This window comes from Marmota monax, unplaced genomic scaffold (genome assembly GCF_021218885.2).
Source record: "Marmota monax isolate L192 unplaced genomic scaffold, Marmota_monax_Labrador192_F-V1.1 WCK01_AAM20220418_F8-fsc00029, whole genome shotgun sequence".
Classification (NCBI taxonomy): Eukaryota; Metazoa; Chordata; class Mammalia; order Rodentia; family Sciuridae; genus Marmota; species Marmota monax.
In genome coordinates this window covers 776,687-783,573 of record NW_026693024.1, presented here as the reverse complement: position 1 = coordinate 783,573, position 6,887 = coordinate 776,687, and the positions used below count along the sequence as shown (strand labels likewise).

Sequence of the window (6,887 nt, the reverse complement as noted above, 5' to 3'; positions counted from 1 at the left end):
CTTTATGTGAACTAGACCAGATACTGAAAGTAATCCACTGAAGCCACATGCTTACCCAATTTGTGTTGTGCAATTGAGGTCACAACTTAATAGTGCCAGCAAGATAATTAAATCACTACTCATTGAGGGCCTACTTTTCCATGGCAATTGAAGGAAGCATTTTCCTTTGTTCAGAGTTGGTTTGTAGGTATTAATTAATGAAGCAGGTTAATTATCCAACCTTTTCTTAGTATTTCCCTGCAGTTCTTGTAGTATCTTTGGGGCAACATAATGTCTATTTGTTTAAATGGTTGTTAGAACTTTGTGGCCAAATGTCTTTTCAGTTCCATGAAATTTTATTTTATTTTTTTTGTGCTGGGGATTGAACTCAGGTGCACTCAACCACTGAGCCACATCCCCAGCCTTATTTTGTATTTTATTTAGAAACAAGGTCTCAACTGAGTTGCTTAGTGCCTTGCTTTTTGCTGAGGCTGGCTTTGAACTCTCCATCCTCCTGTCTCGGCCTCCCGAGCCACTGGGATTACAGGCATCTGCCACCATGCCTGGCGAATTTTTTTAATATGTTACCTGAATTTCACATTTATCAATTTATAATAGTTCTCAGGCATGTACTCAAAACAAACTTTTCACTCTTCTCTGCATTTAGAAGCATGTTTAAAGGGTTAACAATAGAATGTCTCCTTAAAGGAATATTTATTTCTAAAGCTTTATGTAAGCTTAACTATTAAATCATCTAGTATGTCTATTATTTAAAATTAGTTTATTGAGCCAGGTACAGTGGCACATACCTGTAATCCCTGTGGCTTGGGAGGCTAAGGCAGGATAATCAGACATTCAAAGCCAGCCTCAGTAAAAGCAAGGCACCTTGCTGAGACCCTGTCTCAAATAATTACAAAATAGGGCTGGGGATGTAGCTCAGTGGCCAAGTGCTCCTGAGTTCGATCCCTGGTACCACCCCGCAAAAAGTTTCATTTATTGATTGCTTGTGCATTTTGCTGTTATCAAATGTTAAAAATAAATTTTGTCTTATGATTTCTGATTAATAGTTGGATTTCTGTGTTGATTTATAGAATATTAAAATGTGATATATTTATGTTTCAAAAGAATACCAAAGAATAATTTTTGGTAACTTTTTATTTTTATGTAACTTAAGAATTAAAGAAAACTTTTGGGAATATTAAAAGTAACTAACTCCTGTAAACTCTTTAATGTTGGTAAATAACCCTTGAAAACCCTTTAATCAGAACCTGTTACAGTTTAGATATGCAGTGTTCCCTAAAAGCTCATGTGTGAGAGAATTTTCAGAGATGAAATGATTAGAATATAAGAGGTTTATCCACTGATAAGGATTAATTGGGCAGTACCTGTTGTCATGTAGGGTCTGGCTGGAGGAAGTAGAACACTGGGGCTGTGCCTTTGTGTTTTAGATTTTGTCCTTGGGTGAGTGCAATTTCCTGCCATGGTTGCCATGTTCTGAGCTGCTTTCCTCGACTATACCTTTCCTCTCTCTACTATATCCTTCCTCCCTGATGTTCTGCCTCACCTCAGACTCAGGGTCATGGGGTTGACAGACTGGTTGACTGAACCAGCCAAAATAAACTTTTTCTCCTCTACATTGATCTTGTTGGGTGTTTTGTTTATAGCAATTCAAAAGCTGACTAAAACACCCATCAGTTGTTTAGTTTTTGTCCTGTTGGCTTTATTCCATCCATCTATCTGTGTGTTTTTTTTCCCGAAGCATTTGAGAATGAGGTGTGCACATCTCTTCTTCATTCTGAATACTTTAGTATGTACTTATTAAAAACAGCAGGACTGGGGATGTGGCTTAGTGTCAGAGCATATGCCTAACATTCGTGATACTGTAGGTTTGATCACCAGCACAGCAAAAATAATTAAATATATTTAAAAAGAACAATAGTACATATTACTAAGCATAGTTATTAAACTTTTAATAGATTGTAATCTATTGTTATTAATTTTTTTGATGCTCAAATAATCTCATACTTGGACAGTAGGAGGAGGTCTTTCAGTCTAGCTCCTATATTCTTTTGACATATCTCCATTATTCCTTGAGTACTTCCTTACTGGGTCAAGAAAATATTTCATGCTTAACTTGTATACATCCTGCCTTACCCCTCAGATGAACTATTTATCCATGGTTCCTTTTAGAGAACTATGGTGATTAAAAGGTAGATACACTCATTACTCTTGTATTATTGCTGCTTATTTCTCTCAGTGTATAGTTGGAAATAAGTCCTCCCCCACATCTACCAAATCTATTGGTTTATAGTAGGGGAAGGAGAATCTACTCACCCCCAACCACTCCTGGTTCTTATGTGGGCTCTTTGGTTGGATTAACCAAATTAACACAATAATTTATTAACAAGAGAAAAGCACACTAGTTTTATTAATTTTACATGTACAAGAGAGTGAAGTCAAAATAAATGACCAATTGACCAATTGATGTTTATTTGCATTTTAGATGCAGAACAATAAATTTGTGAAGAAGTTATAAGACAAATAAATATCTGGACTAGGGTAGTAAATTCTGGGGATGGTACTAAGAGGTATATGGGGGCTAGGGTAGAAGCTAGTGGAAGATAAATGTTACTTTGAAGAGTTTTTTTTTTAATATTTATTTTTAAGTTGTAGTTGGACACAATACCTTTATTTTATTTATTTATTTTTATGTTGTGTTGAGGATGGAACTCGGGGCCTCATATGTGCTAGGCAAGCACTCTACCGATGAACCACAACCCCAGCCTGAAGAGGCATCCTTTCTTTGTTGTGGGTCTAAGGAGGAAAGCATTTCACCATTAAGTATGATTTTTCCCGTGTTCAGTCTCCTTCCAATTGTTTTTATTGGATTGAGGAGATACCATCCAATCCTAGTTGAAGATTTGTGTGTGTGTGTGTGTGTGTGTGTATGTACACAAGAGGTGCTCAACCACTAAGCCACATCTCCTACCCTTTTTTATTTTCAGACAGGATCTCGCTAAGTTGTTTAGGGCCTTGCAAGTTGCTGAGGCTGGCTTTGAAATTGTGATCCTCCTGCCTCAGCCTCCAGAGCTGCTGGGATTTCAGACAGGCATGTGCCACTGTACCCTGTGAGGATTTTTAATCATGAATGGGTGTTGGGTTTTGTGAAAGGCTTCTTTTACCGCTGTTTAGATAAGCATATAATCTTTTTGCTTTTAATGTGGTGACTTACAGTGATTCATTTCTGAAAGCTGAAACTGTCCTTTCATGACTGGGAAAAACCTGTTTTATGAAATAATTTATGTAGGTTTATTATTCTTCCTTAAATGTTGGTTAGAATTCATCAGTGAAACCATCTGGTTTTCTTTGTAAGACAGTTTTGATGATGAATTCAATTTGTTTAGTAAATATGAAGTTACTGAGATTTTCTATTTCATTTTGTTTGATTATCATGACTTGTCCTTTCAAGGAATTTTTTAGTTCATCTAAAAATTATTGTGAAATTCATTGGTATAAAGTTGTTCATAATATTCCTTTATTTTTCTTTAAATGTCTTTTATATCTGTAGTTATCCCTGATTTCATTCTGACATTGGTGATTATCTTGTTTTTTTTTTTTTTAAAGAGTTTTGCTAGAACTTACCAATTGTATTAATTTTTGGTGATTAACTTTGGACTTTAATTTTTTTCTCTATTCCTTTTTATTTTATTGATTTCCACTCTATATTATTTTCTGTTTCTGCTTCCTTTTTCTGCTGTCCCCTACCCCCTTACTTTGGCTTTATTTCTAGTTTCTTTTAAAGAAGTTTTAAAACCACTTTTTTTTTTTTGGTGTCCCTCAAATTTTGATATATTTTTGGTATTCAGTTCAAAATAATTAAAACAAACAATTTTTTGTACTTGTAGATTGGACAGAATGCCTTAATTTTATTTGTTTATTTTTATGTGGTGCTGAGGATAGAACCCAGTGCCTCACTCATGCTAGACAAGTGCTCTGCCACTGAGCTACAGCACCAGCCCTCAAAATAATTTTTTTTTTCATTTTGAGTTCTTCTTTGACCATTATTTAGAAGTATGATGTTTAATTTGCAAATACTTAGATACTTTTTTAGATGTTATATCGATTTTTTAAAAAATTAAGTAATTAATTTTAATTAGATATATATAACAGCAGAATGAATTTTGATTCATTGTATACAATTGCAGCACAATTTTACATTTCTATGGTTGTACATGATGTAGTGTCACACCATATGTGCAGTCATACATGTACCTAGGATAATGATGGCCATCTCATTCCACTATCTTTCTTGCCCTCACTCACCTTCTGTCCCCTTTTTCCCCTTTGTCCAATCAAAGTTCCTCCATTTTCCCCATTCCTCCCCCCTCCCTGTTATAGATCAGCATTCACTTATCAGAAAGAACATTTGGCCTTTGGTGTTTTGGGATTGGCTTACTTTGCTTAGCATGATATTCTCCAACTCCAACCATTTACCTACATGTGCCATAATTTTATTCTCTTTTAATGATGAGTAATATTCCATTGTGTATATATGCCACAGTTTCTCTATTCCCTTCATCTATTGAAGGGCATCTAGGTTGCTTCCACAGTTTAGCTATTATGAATTGAGCTGCTATGAACACTGATGTGGTTGCATCACTATAGTATTTTAAGTCCTTTGGGTATAGAACGAGGAGTGGGATAGCTGGGTAAAATGGTGGTTCCAGTCCAAGTTTTCTAAGGAATCTCCATACTGCTTTCCAGATTGGTTGTACCAATTTTCTGTTCCACCAGCAATGTATGAGTGTGCCTTTTCCCCCATGTCCTCACCAAAAATTTACTGTTGTCTGTATTCTTGATAACTGCCATTCTGACTGGCATGAGATGAAATCTTAGTTTTGATTTGCATTTGTCTAATTGCTAGATGCTGCAGTCTGGCTGGGCACAAAATCAGGAGCCACCACACAGCTTGTAGATTCAAACAGCAACTCTTTATTCCTGAACTCACACCAGCCATCTACAATCACGTTCTGGGGAAATCCACGTTCTCTGCCCAAATCCACCCCCACTGGGCTTCTGTCTCCCAAAAAATACTGTCTGAATCCCGTGAGAACTCAAGGGGAACTCAGGCAGCAGGATACGCCCTATTCCCAGCAGGAATAACCTTAAACCTGGAACCACCCTAAACCCGGATAGTCCTAAACCGGGAACACCCTAAACCCCGATTATCCTAAACCGGGAACACCCTAAACCCGGATCCGTCCTGGTCCTTGAGCAAGGTCACCTTAGATGCAATGTCACTGCAAAATGTCCTATTTCCACGAGTCCTTCCACTAAGCAACATGGGGTACGCTGGCAAGGAAATTGTCATACCTACTTGGCTAATGGCTCCCAGCAGCTAGAGATGTTGAACATTTTTTCACATATTTGTTGATGAATGTATGTCTTCTTCTGAGACGTGTCTGTTCATCTCCTTAGCCCATTTATTGATTGGGTTGTTTGCTTTTTTGGTGTTAAGTTTTTTGAGTTCTTTATATATCCTGGAGGTTAGTTCTGTATCTGACGTGTGGCGAAAATTTGCTCCCAAATTGTAGGCTCTCTGTTTACCTCATTGAATATTTCTTTTGCTGAGAAGCAGCTTTTTAGTTTGAGTTCATCCCTTTTATTAATTCTTGGTTTTATTTCTTGCACTTTGGGAGTCTTATTAAGGAAGTCAAGGCCTAATCTGCTATGATGAAGATTTGGGCCTAATTATGGCCATTTTGACAATATTAATTTTCCCTATCCAGGAACATGGGGGATCTTTCTGTCTTCTAAGGTCTTCTTCAACTTCTTTCTTTAGTGTTCTGTAGTTTTCATTGTAGAGGTCTTTTCACCTCTTTTGTTAAGTTTGATTCTCAAGTATCTTATCTATCTATCTATTTATTTATTTTTTGAGGCTATTGTGAATGGGTAGTTTTCCTAATTTCTTTTTCAGAGGATTCATCACTGATGTATAGAAATGCATTTGATTTATGAATATTGATTTTATATTCTGCTACTTTGCTGAATTCATTAATTAATTCTAGAAGTTTTCTAGTGAAGTTTTTTTGGATCCTCTAAGTATAGAGTCATGTTGTCAGCAAATAATGGTAGTTTGAGTTCTCTTCCTCTCTGTATCCCTTTAATATCTTTAGTCTGTCTAATTGCTCTGGCTAGAGTTTCAAGGACTGTTGAATAGAAGTGGTGAAAGGGCATCCCTGTCTTGTTCCAGTTTTTAGAGGGAATGCTTCTGATTTTTCTCCATTTAGAATGATGTTGGCCTTGGGTTTAGCATAGATAGCTTTTACAATGTTGAGGTATGTTCCTATTATCCATGGTTTTTCTAGTGTTTTGAATATGAAAGGGTGCTATATTTTGCCAAATGCTTTATCTGCATCAATTGATATAAGTCTATTGATGTGAGAATTATATTTATTGATTTCCATATGTTGAACCAACCTTGCGTCCCTGGAATGAACCCCACTTGATCTTGGTGCACTATTTTTAAAATGTTTTTGTATGTGATTTGCTAGAATTTTACTAAGAATTTTTGCATCAATGTTAATCAGGGATATTGGTCTGAAATTTTTTTTCCTTGATGTGTGTCTTCTTGGTTTTGATATCAGGATGATACTAGCTTTGTAGATTTGATTTTGGAAGGGTTCCTTCCTTTTCTGTTTCATGGAATAATTTGAGGAGTGTTGGCATTAATTCTTCTTTGTAGGTTTTATAGAACTCAGCTGTGAATCCGTCTGGTCCCGGGCTTTTCTTGGTTGGTAGGCTTTTGATGGTATATTCTATTTCCTTGCTTGAAATTGATCTATTTAAATTGTGTATGTCCTTTTGACTCAGTTTGGGTTGATCATATGCCTCTAGAAATTTGTCAG

At 36.2% G+C, this 6,887-nt stretch overlaps 1 protein-coding gene across 7 annotated transcripts in view; it reads left to right on the top strand.

Moving 5' to 3' along the window:
- Positions 1–6,887, top strand: part of Exoc2 (exocyst complex component 2) — a 252,744-nt gene that overhangs the window by 33,600 nt on the left and 212,257 nt on the right. The window lies entirely within an intron of this gene.